General features: G+C 42.8%; 2 protein-coding genes across 3 annotated transcripts in view; both read left to right on the top strand.

Annotated features, from left to right (window-relative positions):
- Nucleotides 1–18,989, top strand: part of RIC3 (RIC3 acetylcholine receptor chaperone) — a 513,554-nt gene that overhangs the window by 473,278 nt on the left and 21,287 nt on the right. The gene's annotated exons all lie outside the window — the stretch shown is intronic.
- INSC (INSC spindle orientation adaptor protein) overlaps nucleotides 12,536–18,989 on the top strand; it is a 134,525-nt gene continuing 128,071 nt past the window's right edge. Inside the window, exon 1 of one of the 2 annotated variants that reach the window (XM_083408237.1) lies at nucleotides 12,536–12,637. The gene's annotated coding sequence lies outside the window, so the exon portion shown is untranslated. Of the gene's footprint in view, nucleotides 12,638–15,811; nucleotides 15,987–18,989 lie in introns of those variants that run through there. The other variant, XM_083408236.1, reaches the window with a different exon arrangement.

Genomic DNA, 18,989 nt, shown 5'->3' with positions numbered 1-18,989 from the left:
ACAGAAGACATCCATCTGCTCAGGGCTGGCATCTGAGGCAAACCCCAGAATGATGCCTCCCAGCCAGGGAAGAAAGAATGAATGAAGATCTAAATCAGGAACAAAGGGGTGGGGGATAAAGATCTACACTGGGATTGAGGGTGGGAGGAAGCCAGCAACATCTCCTATTTGCAGAGAGGCTGCTGAAGAGGTGGCATCCAGGGGAGGTGCTGAGGGGGCAGCTGGTCTGGCCTCTGAAGAGCTCACCTCAACCATTGGTGCCAGTATGGCAACAGCAGTGGGTAACACATTCCTTGTAGGCCAGATTCCACTGCCCCTTTGGATCCTGCTGCCAGAGGCAGCAACCTCACCTTGCCCCATAGGTGGGCCAGCTCTGCATCTGCTGTAACAAAGATGCTGAATACACAGAGAAGCCATTTCAGACTGTAAGGCTCTGAAATACGAGTCGCCTTTGAAATCAATTTAACCAGGCTGTCACTTTGAGTCTTTTCCTGGAAAGAGGTTTTCTGGTTAGGAGTGGGAAACTGAGAAAATGATCACCAGAAAACTTGGCTAAAGCTATATTTAAAACAAAGTGTTTTATAGAAAGAAAATGAACCCCCTGCTTTTAAAAATACCGAATGTCAGATTAATGCTGTGTAGTTCACCGCAAATGAAAGCTGATTCTAAAGCCAGTTCCGTCAACTCAGGGCAGACCATTAAGGAATCATAGAATCATATAACTGTAGAGTTGGCAGGGGCCTCAATGGTCATCGAGTGACTCTAGTCCAACCCCCTACAATGCAGGAGTCTCAGCTAAAGCATCCATGACAGATGGCCATCCAAGCTCTGCTTAAAACCTCCAGTTTGATGAGGATCCTCTCAGTTCCTTAATGCAAGTAGTTTATAAAAACATTGAACAAAATAACAGGCCCAGGACAGAATCCTGCTGTACCCCACTTGTCATTTTCCCCCATGATAGTCCGGCACCATTAGTGAGCGCTCCTTGGGTTTGGTCACTCAACCAGCTACAAATGCACCAAACAGTTACCTCGTCCAGCCAACATTTTACCAGCTTCTCTGCAAGAATGTAATAGAGGACTTTGTCAAATGCCAATTGAAATCAATATACTGTACACTATGTCCACAGAATGAGACTCTTCTTTGTTTTTGAGAAACACATGCTGGGTCTTAGTAAAGCATCATTTCCCCCTTTTTGAAGATGGGGACAACATTTACCCACTTCTGAGTCTGTAGGGCCTTCACCTGTTCTCCAAGAATTCTCAAAGATCATAGACAAAGGCTCTGAAATTACATCTGTGAGCTCTTTTAGTACCCTTGGATGCAGCTCATCAGCCCTGGAGATATGAATTCATTTAAAGTAGCTAGGTGTTCTCTTACCACCTCTTTTCCTGTCTTGGGCTGCAGCTCCCTCCTTACATCCATTATTCTGTCATCACCAGGTTGGACACTGCTTTCCTTTTGGGTGAAGACAGAGGCAAAGTAGATGTTGAGCAGTTCTGCCTTCTCTCTGTCAGCCAACAGCAGTTCTCCGTCTTCTCCACTCAGAGGTCCTACTACTTCTTTGTTCGTCCTCTTGCTTTGAACATAGCTGAAGAAACCTTTATTATTATTTGTAACCTCTTTTGCAAGTCTGAGCTCATTCTGAGCTTTGGCCCACCTGACCTTCTCCCTGCAGCTGTTGGCTACTTGTGCATCCCCTCCATTGTGATTTCCCCTTTCTTCCATTTCTTATACATGCCCTTCCTAAACCTCCACTCATCTGTAAGCAACTTATGCAGCCACACTTTACCTCCTACTTTTCTTTCTTGTTGGAATCGCCTGCATTTGTACCTTTTCACCTTTCAGAAACTCCTATCCATCTTGGACTCACTTCTCATTGAGTATTTCTGACCATGGGATCTCACCCATAGTCCTTAAGTTTTTTTTTTTTTTAAATCAGCCTTCTTAAAGACCAGAGTGCATGTCCAACTACACCCAGCTTTCCCTTGCCTCTCTATCATGAAACCCAGGAAGACATGAAAACTTCCTTTAAGGTTCCCAGTTCTCCCACTTCATCAGTCAGTTCCTCCCTGTTGGTGAGGTCCAGATCCAAGATAGATGACCCCCTTATTCCCGCCCCCCCACTCCACCTTCTGGGAAATGAAATTGTCAGTGAGGCAACTGAGGAAATTGTTGGACTTCACATTCTTGGCAGAGTTTGTGTTCCAACAGATATTGGGGAAGTTGAAGATTCCCATGACTACTATATCTTTCTTTTTTTAATGAATGTTTCCTAATCTGCTCTAGGAAGGCATCATCCAAGACTTCCGTCTGGCTTGGAAGCCTATAGAAGACACCCACAGTAAAGTCACTGTTGTTTCCCTTTTCTACAATTTTTACCCATATACTCTCAACCTGCCTTCCATGCTCCAGACCATGGGCCTCCTCACAAGTGCGCACATAGTAGACCTTCACACAACAGAAGAAAAGCCTGACGGATCTGGCCAGCAGCCCATCTAGTCCAGCATGTCCTGTCCCAGCATCCTTAACTACTGGCCATGCTGGCTGGGGCTGATGGGAGTTGTAGTCCCTCAACATATTTTAGGGGCACCAGGTTGAGGAAGGCTGTTCTAGGTGATTCTAATATGCAGCACCCAAACAACCCTCATTATGATGTAAATTTAAGCATGTTTTGACTCACAGAATCACACCAGATGGTCCTAGTGTAGTGCTCTGACGGTAAAGCAGATGTGGGAGAGAAGCTAGCATCTGTTATGCAATATGATGCTGCTCACATAATTAACTCAAGGACCCACCTTCATCCACTTTGTCCGGTAATTCTCATTATTTGTGTCTCTTTGCTTATCTCTCATTGGATGAATTGAACCTATCTTTGTGAAAGCCTTCCTAGCTTTCTATGCAAGAACTAAGCAGGGCTAATGCTATTGTTTCTGTCACAGAACCTTGCCAAAAGCAAAATTTAGCAGACAGCAGTATATTCTGGTTTTAGCGATCACATCCAACACTGTCATGTATAATTAGAAGATGGAATGTCTGCATGTGGACTGGGTAATTCTTATATATATTTTTTAAAAAATTATTTAGATAATGTAAGGCTATGTATTCTTTTTATTCTTTCCTGCATGAATATAGATAATTACCATGGCCACAAGGTGAAAATTGCAGCTCTCTGAAATCCATGAATGTTTTGCCGTTGCCTTAATGGGGTCAGGGTTTCACTTACAGGGTGGCAGATTTTGCTGAGAATATATTACTGACCTGGATTTCAGAAAGGCAGCTCTCCAGTAGCTCACATTTATTTTTGTTTGAGCTGTAAGTATTAGTAGCACTTCTGCAAAACCAGGCCCAGATAGAGGGAGGGGGTAAGGGGAGGGCATGTGTCCCGACTGGTGTGTTAGGAGGGCATTAAAACAGCATCCTGCCCTGATGGCAATACAATGTGGTAGAGAGAGTAGGGAGGTGTGCTGTGGCCATAGCACATTGCTCCGTGACTCCTTAAGTTCCATCCGGGTTCTGCTTATTAGAAGACATGGCTGGATCAGCAGGAATGCAAAGTAGGATAGCTCAGTTGGTTAGAGTGTGGTGTTGATAACACCAAGATTGCAGGTTGATCCCCATATTAGACAGCTGCATATTCTTACATTGCTGGCGGATGGACTAGATGACCCACAGGGTCCCTTCAAACTCTACAATTCTATGATTCTGAGAAGGAGTCATGCCCTGAGAATGCAAGGAAGCCTGTTGTCCTGGCTCTCACTGGAGAATAAAGAAATCATATGTGGAATACAGATTCTGCGAAAATTATCATCATCATCAACAACAACAACAAGAGGGCAGAGGGCCTACTCGGTAGTGGTGCTTGCCCTGTGGAATGCCCTTCCAGCAGATGTCAAAGCGATAAACAACTACCTGACATTCAGAAGACATCTTAAGGCAGCCCTGTTCAGGGAAGTTTTTAACATGTGATATTTTAGTGTATTTGTGGTTTCTATGGAAGCCGCCCAGAGTGGCTGGGGAGGCCCAGCCAGATGGGCGGGGTATAAATAATAAATTATTATTATTATTATTATTATTATTATTGTTGTTGTTGTTATATTTTCTGTACCCCACCATCTGGTTGGGTTGCCCCAGTCATTCTGGGTGGCTTCTAACAGAATATACAAAAACACAACAGAACATCACACGTTAAAAGCTTCCCGATACAGGGCTACCATCAGATTTCTACAGGTCATATAATTATTTATCTCTTTGACATCTGATGGAAGGGCATTATACACGGCAGGTGCCACTGCTGAGAAGGCCTTCTGCAAAACACTGCTTTCCCCCACCCCTTACTCACTTACCCTTGGCATTCTATTTTATCTTCCCTCCCTTTATCTTCCCTCCCTCATCAGATATTTTTCTTCTGGCTGCCCTACAAAGCTGTATGACCTGTATGAAATTTAATCCCAGCCAAGCTGGCGACTTTCCCTTCCCTCACAAAAGTGGGGTTGCTTCCTGAAAACTCGGAATGTTCAGACATGTTTCATGCAGTGACGTCAGCTCAGTCTCTGAGTAGCATAGGCTTCACTACCCCAAGGTCAGTACTGTTTCATGGATGTTCAGAACATTTCTGACCACTCACATATCCGCTGTGTGGAGAGGCAAGTAGCCCTGTGACCCTACCCCTATAATGCACACGTGCCTCTCAGCCTTGCCTCAGATCATCATCTCTGCATATTTGGTGTGATGTCTGAAAGGGAGTGCATACAAATGCAGTTGTATATGTATAGGTTATCCATGCAGTCGGAAACCCTGATTGTGCAGGATTCCCAATCATATTATGGGGTATGCGACCACATCTCTGTGTGTACTGTTTCTCCCTTACAGATGTTGCACTGAATGTGTGGACATTGGAGGTGGGACCTGGAAGTGTGAGGAGGCCAGAGATGGAAGGTGTGTGGCTCCTATTTTCCCCTCCATATCTTCCCTTCTCTTTCCATATGTTGCATATACCTGGAGGTGGACCTTCTGAGCATCTCAGCAGATATTCTGAATGCACCTAGAAGTTTCCTTTCAATATTTCTGTGAATGATGGTCCATGAAGCAGTTTCCCTCCCTCACGATATCCCCCCGCCACAGCATAACATATTTGGATTCCTGTTATCTCCTGTGATCAAACAAAAATAGTTTGTGGACAGTGAAGTTATTGTATGTAACTATTAAGCATTTTCAAACAAGGACACTCCTAATTGTTTAAATTGATTAAGCTCTTGTTTAATCTTTTGGACCAGGTTCCATTTCTGTGAAGATAGTGCTACGCCTATCTTTCTTTTTTAACCAAATTTACAGGGGAATTGAATTGTTTGTGTCTTATTCCAGACTGATTGCAATTGACATTTAATTGTTATCTTGTTTCTTTTTAATGCCAAAGAGTTGTGCAGTTCTTATCTGCCTTGAACCCTTTTGAAGAAATTGGGATCCTAATGAAATTAAATAATGTTCTGATCTTTTGTTTTGTTTCCAAACCTTTTGCAATGCATATGCTTTATAAATACTTACTAATACATTAACTTTCATGTTAGTGGAGCAGTGTAACTATTCATAATGTACTCTTTTCTAGATAGTGCAGAAGATAGGATTAAAAAGCAATATAGATCCACTTAAGCTTCATTAATTCATGGGGAGGAGGAGACTTTAGAGAGATGACTATGCAAAAACAGTTAAAAAATAGGATTAGTCAGACATAATAAATTAATAGGTGGGATAGAAATAGTTTAAATAAAATATATAAATAAAATACAAGTGTCATTATTTTAGGGAATAGTATGCATCTGCAAAAACATCTCAAATATACAAAACACTCATGAAACCAATCACATGTAATCAAATAGCTAATACATCCATTATACAGTTGCTGATCCCAGAAGCCAAGCAAAATTGTGTATATATCAAAGACATGTCTCCACTTTGGTGTCACACTTCATCTTTACACTGTGGGAGGTTGGTGAATTATACTTTAACAATGGACCATAGATCCATGGACTCCCTTAGATACAATTCATTGATTCAAATAGAATAGAAGAAATTCTGATTTATAATCAATACCAAAGCAACTCTCCAATTGTGAAAAATGTCTTAAAAGATTCAAAGGACATTCTGGGAGCTCCATTCCTATGAACACTCACCTTAGAGTAAGACCCATTGAACACTGTGGGATTTAGAATCAAGGAATCATCTAGTATTATAGAGTTGCAAGGGACCAAAAGGGTCATCTTCTGTAGTCATCAATCCCTTGCAATGCAGAAGTCGTATGCCCAATGTAGTACTTGTGAATAAATTAGTTTTCTGGGTAAGTTTGCTCTGGGTATCACATTGCCTCTGGTACTAGGAATGTCAGCTTTGTTTGCAATCTGATGGACATGCACCTGAAAGTAAGTTCAACAGAACTCCATGGGACTTACCTCTGAACAGACACTATGCATGGCTCATTCATTTTTCTTGGCCCATCTGTTCTGCAAACTAGACATTCAATGCTGTCTTCTGAAGCCTATACTTGGGGAAGTGTATTTGGTGACTGTTCTACACGTACCTGGGGGTGTTTTACAGGAATAAATATTATTCCTTAAGAGGGTGCTACTAGTTCTTTTAATATGGGGATGCGAACTCTTGCCCTGCAGATGTTGTTGGACTCTACAGGTTCCCCACTCCTCCAGCGTAACAATACTCAGTATTTGTTTTTAGCTTGCTGTATTTCCTTGACAAAAAGAGTTGGAAGATATAAAAACAATACTGTAAATCGCAGATAGAGCTAATTAAAAATTGTGTTAGCTGACATGGTCCAATTTTACACTGGAAGCTACCATCTTTCTCTCTTTATAACAATGCTTATATACCACAAAGGAGTTTTTTCCTTGATGCTCAAGTTTCCCATCCAGAGGGAGTTTTTGACATAGGCACTTTGCATCAGATCTTTCTCCGGACCAATAGTAACCATCTGAATTACTTGCAGTTCTATAACTGTACATGGAAGCAAAGTGAGACAATTGCCCTGCTCTGTATCTCTAGACAACAATCCCATAAAACTGAAAAATAGCAGCGGAGTACTGTAAACACTTTCAAGTTAAGGAGTGAAAAATGCAAGTTTTTGAAGCTAGAGGGCATAGGAGACATAGAATGTACGAGTGCAGCATTTACCACTTAAAAATATGAGATGGCTGTTTACAGTCGTTTTCTCATCTTATACAATACGTCATTCATGCTGTAACACAATAGGGCACTGTTCAGACTGATTATATCCTTTTCCACAGAAGAAGGCATTGAAATCCTTTCCAGAATCTTAACGAGCTTTTCATATGCAATTGGTGAAAGTAACAACAGGAGCAGCAATGTCTTGATGTGGTCCATGAATATAATAGAGATTCTAAATTACAAGTACAGACATATAGTTAATCACAATGTGGGGTTGGAGTGGGGCAATTGGAGGAAGAAGATGCCAAATCCTGCCTTGTGCCCTTCTTCTGCCCCAGCATGGATCCCTCACAGCTGAGCTTGCTTTAGGTCAAACCCATTAGTCCATTTAGTGCAATATTGTCTACACTGATTGGCAGCAGCTCTCCAGGATTTCAGACCAGGGTCTCCCCCAGCCCTACCTGGAGATACCAGGAATTGAACATGGGTACATGCAAAGCAGTTGCTCTACCACTGAGCCATCATGACAAAGCCCCTTGCTCTGTGGGTTGCCTTAATGGGAATAGCTTGCATGGAGGGGGTTCAGTTGCTACCAATCTGTTCAACTTTTTTCAGGGCTGAATGGGGTTTTCAGGAGCAACGGTCCTGGGACAAATAGGAGGCTTGGAAGTCGGAGAGAAGCAGCCAGCAGTCCATCTGTTCCCCCCACCCCTTAGCATGGGACGTTTTAAAAAAGCACTCTAGGTTTGGAAAGAGAGAAGAAGCAGCACCAGGCCACCTGTTTTTTTCTTAGTCTCACACAGCTGGGAAACTTTGGCCCACTGAATGTTGCTTGGATTTGGATTTGGATTTGATATCCCGCTTTATCACTACCCGAAGGAGTCTCAAAGCGGCTAACATTCTCCTTTCCCTTCCTCCTCCACAGCAAACACTCTGTGAGGTGAGTGAGGCTGAGAGACTTCAGAGAAGTGTGACTGGCTCAAGGTCACCCAGCAGCTGCATGTGGAGGAGCGGAGACGCGAATCCGGTTCCCTAGATTACGAGACTACCGCTCTTAACCACTACACCACACTAGCTCTCAATGAATGTTGCTGAAATACAACCCCCAGCAGTCCTAGCAAGCGTGGCCAGTGGCCAGAAAGGATGGGAGCTCTAATTCAGCAACATCTGGAATGCCAAACTTTCCCCACACCTGGTCTAAGAGACATTTCCCACCCTTCTCAGATAGGTCCATCTGGGAATTGAGGATGCAGCGGCCTAGCCAAGTGGGATCTTGGGGTTTTTGGAAGGGGAGAGCAATTGCTCTTGGAAGTATTCATGGAAAATGTTTTTGATCAGACTGATCTTCTCAAGAGTGTACTTTTTTTGGGGGGGGGGGTCTGTTTCATTGTTACACTGGAAATGTTTGATTGGTTTTGTTCTAAGGGCTATCCTCCACCCAATTCAGAAGCATTGTCAGAGTTCAATGACACATCCCAGCCAGTGAAAAGCATTCAAGGAGGGTGCAAAATCAGGGGTGGTTATTGGTGTAGCCTGGGGAGAGTTCTGATGACCAGTCATGGAATTCCAGAGGGCTAAATGCATCCCATGCCATTGATGTTCCTCAGGGCTCCCCCCCCCCCAGGTGGAACTCAGTTCTAGCACCTCTCTTCTAGCACCATTGCCATTCTAAGAGAATGAGGGAGGTGTTCATGGTGTGTTCCGGCACCTCTTTTTCTAGAAAAATAGCACTGGTGTTCCTTATCTCTTGAATAACATAGCTTTCTTCTGTGAAGGTACAGTATTGTAGGAGAACTATTTCCCCCATAAGATAGAGATGTACTTCAGAAACATAGTACAAATTGGGCAAGTAAGATGCAAATGTATACCCAGATAAAGTTTCAAAAAATTGTACAAGCAGAGTATTTTTCTGTTGAAATAAACCAGAAAAAACATGGAATCCCATGATGCGCATGGATATTTTCACTATTCTTGCATAGGTCTTAAAAAAGAAATCTGTGCCTTCAAAGCTGTGCTGCTTTCAGAAATTCAACAGGTTAGTTTCTCTCTGGCATGGAGATACATTCTGCTTTTTGATGGGAACTCCTATTACTGTATTTCTGACCATTAGCGGTGATGGCTGAGGCTGATGGGATCTCACTACATCTGAAGGATCACATGTTCCCCACTAGGGCAAAACAAGGAGGAGGGAAGCTTCCCCTGACGAATTTACAGCTGCGACAGGCAGCTTCTAAACTTCAGTTCTAATATTAGAAGCACTTGCTAACCCTAGCCTTCTCCTCAGTTGCTGCAATGATGTCCAAATATCGTTTATGTGAGAAAAGGAGAAGCTATCAGCAGAATCTAATGTGTGATGTTGACAGCAAATAATGCCAGACTAAATAGTGTATTGTTTTATTGAATAATTCATTTGCTTCTAAATTATGCAGTAATGGCTAGGAAATAAGTTCTGTTGAATACACTTGATGGCAACAGTAATGCAATACAAAATATTCTGATCGCATTAGATCTCTACCTGTTCCCAAGCGCACTTACATGCAGCAATTATTAGACTAGAAATTGAGAGGGCTTGTCTTTAATTTTATTCATTATAATGTGCTTTGTTTGAAAAGCACTTCAGAAATAATAATATATCATTATTACCACATGAACAGCAGGGCTGTCATGCGATTAAAGAAACAGTAATTGATCAAACATACTAGTTTCATTGTTTGACCAATTAATCTATCAAATCTACATAATTTTGAATAACACAGTGCTTCTGAAGCATTAAAATGTATCTTTAGATGAGACACACTTGCACACATACTTTATATGCTGACTTTCAGGGTGTGAAAAAAGAGCAGAAAGAGCACAAACACAACATAAGATAAAATAACTGGGTTAGTGCATATCTCTTGCACGGAGCCCTTGCAAGTCTTTGGATATCACCCTCCATTTTGAAACAATATATAGTTCAGCCTCTTCTGCCAAGGCTCAGCAGAGGTGGTAGCAGCAGTTGGAACACCTCTTGTGCGTCTGCTCAGAGAGGGAGGCTGTCATTTGCAGTCCTGCTTTATAGGGTTTGTAACAAAGGTTAGGTTGTCACCTTGCTTTTTTACAGACCTCTGCTGCTGTGCCTTTGACAACAGCTTGATCTTTACACATAGATCAATAGATCAGCTTAGATAATACTGATAGATAATGCTGAAAAGGCACTGTGCAGGCCAAGCCTTGGTCAGCTTGCAATCCTAGAGAAAGTATTTTTCTTTTTTTGGAATGAATTGCCCCAAGGGGCTATGAACAATATAAGAAATCGTTCCCCAGAGGATGCTCGTAAAATGATCCTATTCACAAGCTAAGGAGATAATGAAACCTTTTCTTCATGATACATGCCTGGTGCCCTCAGAGCTATCCTGAGAATAATTACAGGGTTTGCTGAGTGAAGAGTTCATTATATCTTTGAGCAGATGGATGGACCCCGGAACCTTAATATTCTGCACAACATTCATACTGAGACACATGTCTAGACTTATGAGAAGCCCTTGGAGGCATTATCAGTATCTCAGACAAATAAATATGAGCATGATCACCAGTAACAATGCCTCCTTTTTACAAGTCAAAGGAAAGAGCCTGAAAGAAAGCTCATTCGTGTTATAGCTACTTCCATTCCCCCACCCCCCAACTGTTGCACTTGAAACCATAGAGCAGTCAGTGTAGTTTCTGGGTGTGGGAGAAGTGAAACAAACTACTGGGTGAGACCCCATGGTCAGAAATATTCAAAGAGAAGGGCGTTCATGACGGATGGGAGTTTCTCAAAGGAGAGATATTGAAGGCACAAAGGCAAACAACTCCAGAAAGGAAGAAAAGTGGGAGGCATCTAAAGAAACTGCGGTGGCTGCATAAGGAGCTTTCTAATTTAAAAGGGGCATGTATAAGAAATGGAAGAAAGGGCAAATCACAAAAGGAGAGTATAAAAGAGCAGCCACTACTTGCAGGGAGAAGGCCAGCTCAGAATGAGCTGAGGCTTGCAAGAGAGGTTACAAATAATAATAAAAGGTTCTTTGGCTATGTTCAAAGCAAGAGGAAGGACAAGGTCCCCTGTGTGGAGAAGGTGGAGACATGCTATTGAGTGACAGAGAGATGGTGGAGCTACTTCAACACCTAAAGGTAAAGGTAAAGGTACCCCTGCCCGTACGGGCCAGTCTTGACAGACTCTAGGGTTGTGCGCGCATCTCACTCAAGAGGCCGGGGGCCAGTGCTGTCCGGAGACACTTCCGGGTCACGTGGCCAGCATGACACCGTTGCTCTGGCGAGCCAGAGCCGCACACGGAAACACCATTTACCTTCCCGCTAGTAAGCGGTCCCTATTTATCTACTTGTACCCAGGGGTGCTTTCAAACTGCTAGGTTGGCAGGCGCTGGGACCGAGCAACAGGAGCGCACCCCGCCGCAGGGATTCGAACCGCCGACCTTTTGATCGGCAAGCCCTAGGCGCTGAGGCTTTTACCCACAGCGCCACCCGCGTCCCGACTTCAACACCTACTTTGCCTCTATTTTCTCCCAAAAGGGAAATAGTGCTTAACCTGATGATAATAAAATGAATGCTGCAGGGAAGGAGCTGCAGCCCAGGATAGGAAAAGAGGTTGTTAGGGAACACCTAGGTCCTCAAGCCTTACCAACGGAAACTCATCCAACATAACAAGACTAGACAGTGTTCTGGACACCCTTTGAGATTCAACAGCTGTAACAGTGGAGTCACAGCGAGATACTATAGGTTCTGCCCCTCCTTCCGGCCAGACGGAAAAACCTCCTGCATTGCCCAGAAAAGTTCTGCTGGACGTCAAAATAAGGATGCAATGGAGGCAGCAAAGTAGGCCACTATGTAGGCTCTCCTCCTTGTGAAATTTCCCATTCTGTCTGCATGATCCCTTCAGAGAATAGTTCTGTGAAAAAGAGATCAAGAATCAATCTGTTGCTGCACAGATCTTTCTTTCTTTCTTTCTTTCTTTCTTTCTTTCTTTCTTTCTTTCTTTCTTTCTTTGGCAGGTCCAGTCCCTGTTTCCAGATTCTAGAAAAGACTACTTTGAAATCAGTTTAATTCAAGTCAGGACACCTGTTCTTCTTCCATGTACTCCTCACTCACTCACTCAGTCACTCTTATTGTTTGCCTTGATCCTTAAGGCCTTTCTGCCAATTCTCTTTTAATATCTGAGCATGGGGGGGGGGGGGGTAGATGGAAGAAGATGTCCTTTGCTTTCTGCCTAGGGTGGCTGTTTCTTTAAATCAACTTCTAGTAAATGCTCCCATCCGGGAAAGAGCAGAAGTTTGCAGGAAAGCCACGTGAGGGGAGGGGAAAGAGGAGACGAAAAATAGATCCAAGTGGTTACAAAAGGGATTGCAGTGGTGATTTATTCCTCCAGGCTAGTTTAGAGAAAATCTAACTGAGCAGTTTGTTCTTCAGAAATCTAAGAAAGTGAGAAACTGTAAGTATATAGAGTTTTTCAAAAGATGAAACTTTAAGCAGCAGGGTCAGCTGTGTAGTCTACTCTGTCTTTGCTGGGATTTTGCAACGAATCCTTCTGTTCTCTGAGAAATAGAGAGACTTCAGCCAAAACCTGTAATTTACCAGACTAGCATCCTGTAGAGAGATAGTTTAGTTTTTAAGGGACAATTACTAAGCTAAGAAAAGAAAATGCTGTTTGATGCATTCGTATTGGCTTGCTTAATTATATATACCGTTCACTTTTCTTAAGCGTAGGTTTTTCTTGCTTTTAGGGGGAAAAAACAACATTGGGTGTGCCCCGTCTGCATTTCATGTTGGAAGCATAGAATTTCCACATGTGGGATCATTAACTTCTTTCAAAAGCAGCAAAAAACAAACGTAGTTTTGAATTCAATTGAAAAGAAATCTTGTTCCAGATAAAGAAACAGAGGCACACCTTTCCAGTGCAGAGAGTTGAGTGTGTATCTCAGTTTCTCGTGGCTTCCTCGCATGCATATTTTTGGGATATTTCCTGTGTGGGTTTCCCATTATGCTGTTTTCTTGGGCATCAAGAAAGATATGCAAAGTTCTGAGCTGAGAAATAAAGAGGGGGGAAAGTATTGGGGAGGGAAAACTCTGCTGTCTGAAAAAGATATGATCTCTTTTGCTGACAATTCTTTTCAACGGACAATGTTCTCTTCAGTGCCACTAGTCTAGTGAGATACATGCAGTGCAAATTGTGATCATATCCCAAGGCTGCCTTTTCAGACTTCTCAAATGGTATGCAATGAGAGGATATTAATGGGGGCTAAACTATATATATCGGAGGAGAATGAAGGAACAGTGGAAGTAGTGGCAGCATATGACTTGCTTTGGGTTGCCTGGTGGCATAACCCAAGTATTTACTGAATATGGAGTAAATATGGTATGTACATTTGTTTTAGCAGATGCTTAAACATTTCCCTGCTCACTTAGGCTGAACTTAGAACTGGCCTGCTTTCGTCCACGAAGAAACTGGAATAACTTGGATGGATTGTACAAATTAATGGGGGATAAGGCTAGCCAGGGACATGGGTGGTGCTGTGGTGTAAAACCACTGAGCCTTGGGCTTGCCAATAGAAAGGTCAGCAGTTCGAATCCCCGTGACAGGGTGAGCTCCCATTGCTTGGTTCCTTCTCCTGCCAACCTAGCAGTTCAAAAGCACGTCAAAGTGCAAGTAGATAAATAGGCACCGCTCTGGCGGGAAGGTAAACGGTGTTTCCGTGTGCTGCTCTGGTTTTGCCAGAAGCGGCTTACTCATGCTGGCCACATGGCCCGGAAAAACTGTCTGCGGACAAACATCGGCTCCCTCAGCCAGTAAAGCGAGATGAGCGCCACAACCCCAGAGTCGTTCGCGACTGGACTTAACTGTCAGGGGTCCTTTACCTTTACCTTTTTTTAAGGCTAGCCACAATGGCTATATTTTGTCTACACTGTCAGAAGTAGTCAGCCTCTGAATACTAGTTGCTGATACTCACAAGTATGGAGAATGCTGTTGCACTCAGGTCTTGCTTGCAGGCTTCCCACAATTATCTGGTAGGCTCCTGTGAGAAGAGGGGGCTGGACTCGAGGGGCCATTGGCCTTTTCCAGCAGGGAGGTAGAATAGCACTAAGGAGTAACAATGCAAGCAACGTCCCCTAACAAAAAAGCAACCAAGCAGCCCAAGTGGACTCCAGAGAGGAACGAGAATAAAAGAGACTAGTTTAAAAGACCAAATAGAAACAAGAGGGATTTTTTTTTTTTTGGGGGGGGGGAGGATAGGAAACAGAAGGCAGCCCTGTTTAGGGGGGAAGCTTTTAATGTTTAATAGACTATTGTATTTTAATATTCTGTTGGAAGCCGCCCAGAGTGGCTGGGGAAACCCAGCCGGATGGGAGGGGTATAAATAATAAATTATTATTATTATTATTTATTAAAATGGGAACCGTCCCTGGAAAAACAGAGAAACTTTGCTTGTGACCTGGTTTCTCACCTTCTAAGTGCCTAAGGGCCTGCTTCCATGCTTTAAGGAAGGGATGGGGAACCTGTGGTCTTGCTGATGTTGTTGGACTTCAACTCCTGCCATCACTGACCATTGGTCATGCCGGTTGGGTCTGATGGGAGTTGGTGTCCAGCAACATCTGTACACTGCTTTCAAAAGCTCCCAGTTGGATGGCTCAGTTGGCCGGTGCGTGGTGCTGATAATGCCAAGGTTGCAGGTTTGATCCCCATATGGGACAGCTGCATATTCCTGCACTGCAGGGGGTTGGACTAGACGATCCTCAGGACTCCTTCCGACTCGATAGTTCTATGAATTAACTCCTCTACCAATCCTGCTGCCGCTGTGCTGAGGAAGAAAGCACCTGGAGGCTGACTGCGTGTGACATGCAGACATGCTCTCCCAGCAAACCATAAGCAATAGTCAAGAGCAGAAGCAAGGGAAGAGTGAACTGGGAACTTTTCAGCAGGATGTGACAGCATGCTGCTTGTTCACATAACGATACATTTAGAGAAGACTATTGACAGTGCAATCCTATACATATCTACTCAGAAATCAGTCCCACTGTGTTCAGTGAAACTCCTTAGAAGGTGGGAATAGGGCTGTAGTGCCAAAAGATGTGCGTTAGTTATCATAAGCGATTGAGCAAAATAAGATTTACTTTCGAGGGAAACACCTGTGACATTCTCCAGATGGTAAATATATTTGTGCTATGTCTTTTTTTAAATATAAAAAGTCCAAAATTTCATTTCAGGGAAAAAAAGTCTTGATAGTTTTTAAACATTTTTGTGATTAAACTGCATTTACAGATTTTTCCTGTATAGTGCATCTGGCATTTTTATTTGTGTGTGATGCTTCCTCCATTACAGGCCCCTGGGAAAAAAAACATCTATGTTTATCTTGCTCTTTGAATGTGCTCAGCTCCTTTTCTCTGGGCTAGTTTAACCTCACCAGGGCCTTTAATTATGCTTCTCCTCCTCCAGCTGACCACCATAAAACTTCAAGCCCTTGCCACAAATCTGTAAAAATGTTTCTACTGCAATGGGAGACAAAAATAGAATAATTCCATGTCTTTTTGGATAGATGCCTAGTTGAAACTATGCAGCATTTGACTGACAGAAGGCTGTAGTCTTTGCTGAAAAGTGGGTTTCCCTTCTTCAATGCACTGCATTTAGTTTTTAAGTTTTAGCAAGGGGAGGAAGAGAGGATTTATACTGGTTAGCCTCTGATGTTGACTGTTCCTTTTGTCTAACTTTTTGTGACTTATCATCATTCGGTCAGATTTTCTTCTTGGCTTTCCCATATTCATGGAGCACATCGTCATATGAATGAGTGAGTATTTACTTCTTTGGTTTTGAGTGGAGTGACTATCTTAGTTCCTTAAAGTTATTATTTTATATGCAGCTGGATAGAATATCAAATATCACTAGTGATCTTGGCTCTAAAATTGTTCACTCTCTAACAGTTGTCATAAGAGCAGACCTCTCAATTGTTCTTTAGACCATTTCAATGATAACTCTGCTTTATATGCAAGCAAGCAGCAGAAAGAAGCATGGAAAATAGTTATGAAAAAGTTTTGAATGTGCATTCCCTGGAGTCTTCTACTTTACAGAGATTCCGTTTACTTTCTGCATCTGCCTGCATTTTAGCCAGAAATTGTATGCATAAGAAGAATTACAAAACTAGTTGGTAAATGAAGATAACAAAGCAAAACAAAAAAAAAGTTATTCACTGGTGAGTTATAGAATGAAAAATGAAAACAAAAGAATATTACAGTGATGCATCAACATTCAAAGTCTTCTAATGTGCCTGTGAGACTGCATTAATGCCCACCAGGATATCAATCCTTCTGGTAAATTTGCTTTATTTTACCGAATAGGTTTAGTTAATTCTAACACTCTTTCCTGAATGCTGTTGAGCATTATGTCCTGTCTATCTTTGTATATATGGTCATGAGGTTTCTTAAAACTTTTGTAGGCGATTTATCTATACAGTATTGATGTTTTCATATATGGTTGCTTCTTCATTTATTTCGGTGTAATGTTACTGGAAAGAAAACAACCACATTCCATTGTTGAGGGGGAAAGTTTTTTGAAGTTGTTTATATGCCATATTCCAGAAGCTGCTTGCGTTTTATGATTTAAACAAGCCAGGGGATTCCTTGAATGAATCAGAAGAGTAGTACTGATTATTTGTGTGAAAGAGAAAAAGGGTAATGAGTTCAGTCCTATACGCGTTAATAGGAATCAAGATTGTTTCTCCGCTTCGCAGTGTTGCAATTGCAGAATGGTGACTAGGGCCCAGAGCAGGGATGAGTTATCTGTGACTCTCCAGATGTTATTGGACTTCAACTTCCAGCAGCCCCAGACAGCATGACCAATGATCAGGAGTGGTGGGATGGGAGTTGTAGTCCAGCAATGCCTGGAAACTCACAGGTTCCCCACAGCTGGCCTAAAGGGAGCAGAGGAAAAGGACAGAGTGAAGCAGCTGTATCTACCACCAGAAACTTGCCAGGGGAGCAGGCAGTAATTGAGATGATGAGGAAAAGATGTACGTCTGCCACATAGCCTGCTCTGCACTCCTTAAGTTACCCTAATGTCCTCAGAGGACATGTTGTTGCTAGTACTGAAGAAAAAGCCAAGTTCCAGTTTGGTTGCTCGAACAGAAGAATGCCGTTCTTCTCATGTGGCAAAATGTTTGGCTTCCAAACATGTTTCCCTCTCACCCCTGGTAGTTTTCAGAGGGCCCTCCCCTTTCTCCGTCGTCTTAAAGAAGTAAACAAGCCGTGTGTGTATGGGGTGTGTATATTTGTGAAGAGTGTGTGTGTCAGGGTGCTTTTTGTACTGTTAATACTTTAATATTAAGTCTTACTGCTATTAATAGGCCTAATAATCCTTACTACTATTGATGGGTCATTCAGGTATTGCAGATGGGTCATTTGTAACAGGTGGGGTGTTTTTTGCTTATTAGATTTTCTGTGGAATGGGTAAATCTGAATTAAAATGGGGTAGTGGGGGAGGTATGGACTGGCATTTAGATGCTGACAACATAGTGTTGATGCTGCAAATTGTACATGCATGAGGAGCACCTATCGTGCAATAGGCTCCAGTTGTTTGTGACCTACTGGAGGGAGGGATGAGCAGTTTGTGTGTGTGTTAAAGATGGTTGAATGGCTATGTGTGAAAATGAGACATGGTTGTGTAGAAAAGTTATTACAAATAACACAAAACACCCACATCTATAAATTTTTGTGGCGCTCTCTTTGTAATATCTACAGCGGTGCTATATCTTTCCAGTTCTTTATTCCTTAGCCAAGTTTAGCAGCAAACCAGATGCCAAGAGTGGCATGAGGAGCCCTTTGAATCTACATGTGGGCCATATATAACTACCATTCCTTGGAGGAACTCTTACCAGATAAAAAGTTAGCTAGACCAAGTTTGGATATAACACTTTGTTGTTTAGTCGTTCAGTCGTGTCCGACTCTTCGTGACCCCATGGACCAGAGCACGCCAGGCACTTCTGTCTTCCACTGCCACCCGCAGTTTGGTCAGACTCATGTTTGTAGCTTCGAGAACACTGTCTAACCATCTTGTCCTCTGTCGTCCCCTTCTCCTTGTGCCCTCCATCTTTCCCAACATCAGGGTCTTTTCCAGTGAGTCTTCTCTTCTCATGAGGTGGCCAAAGTATTGGAGCCTCAGCTTCACGATCTGTGCTTCCAGTGAGCACTTAGGGCTGATTTCCTTAAGAATGGATGCGTTTGATCTTCTTGCAGTCCATGGGACTCTCAAGAGTCTCCTCCAGCACCATAATTCAAAAGCGTCAATTCTTCGGCGATCAGCCTTCTTTATGGTCCAGCTCTCACTTCCATACATCACTACTGGGAAAACCATAGCTTTTACTATACGGACCTTTGTTGGCAAGGTGATGTCTCTACTTTTTAAAATGCTATCTAGGTTTGCCATTGCTTTCCTCCCAAGAAGCAGGCGTCTCTTAATTTCGTGGCTGCTGTCACCATCTGCAGTGATCATGGAGCCCAAGAAAGTAAAATCTCTCACTGCCTCCATTTCCTCCCCTTCTATTTGCCAGGAGGTGATGGGACCAGTGGCCATGATCTTCGTTTTTTTGATGTTGAGCTTCAGACCATATTTTGTGCTCTCCTCTTTCACCCTCAATAAAAGGTTTTTTAATTCCTCCTCACTTTCTGCCATCAAGGTTGTGTCATCTGCATATCTGAGGTTGTTTATATTTCTTCCAGCAATCTTAATTCCGGCTTCAGATTCATCCAGCCCAGCCTTTCGCATGATGAATTCTGCATATAAGTTAAATAAGCAGGGA

Source organism: Podarcis tiliguerta, assembly GCF_965153285.1.
Source record: "Podarcis tiliguerta genome assembly, chromosome: 1".
Taxonomy (NCBI): Eukaryota; Metazoa; Chordata; class Lepidosauria; order Squamata; family Lacertidae; genus Podarcis; species Podarcis tiliguerta.
The sequence above is the reverse complement of the archived record's forward strand: the minus strand, read 5'-3'. Positions and strand labels throughout refer to the sequence as shown.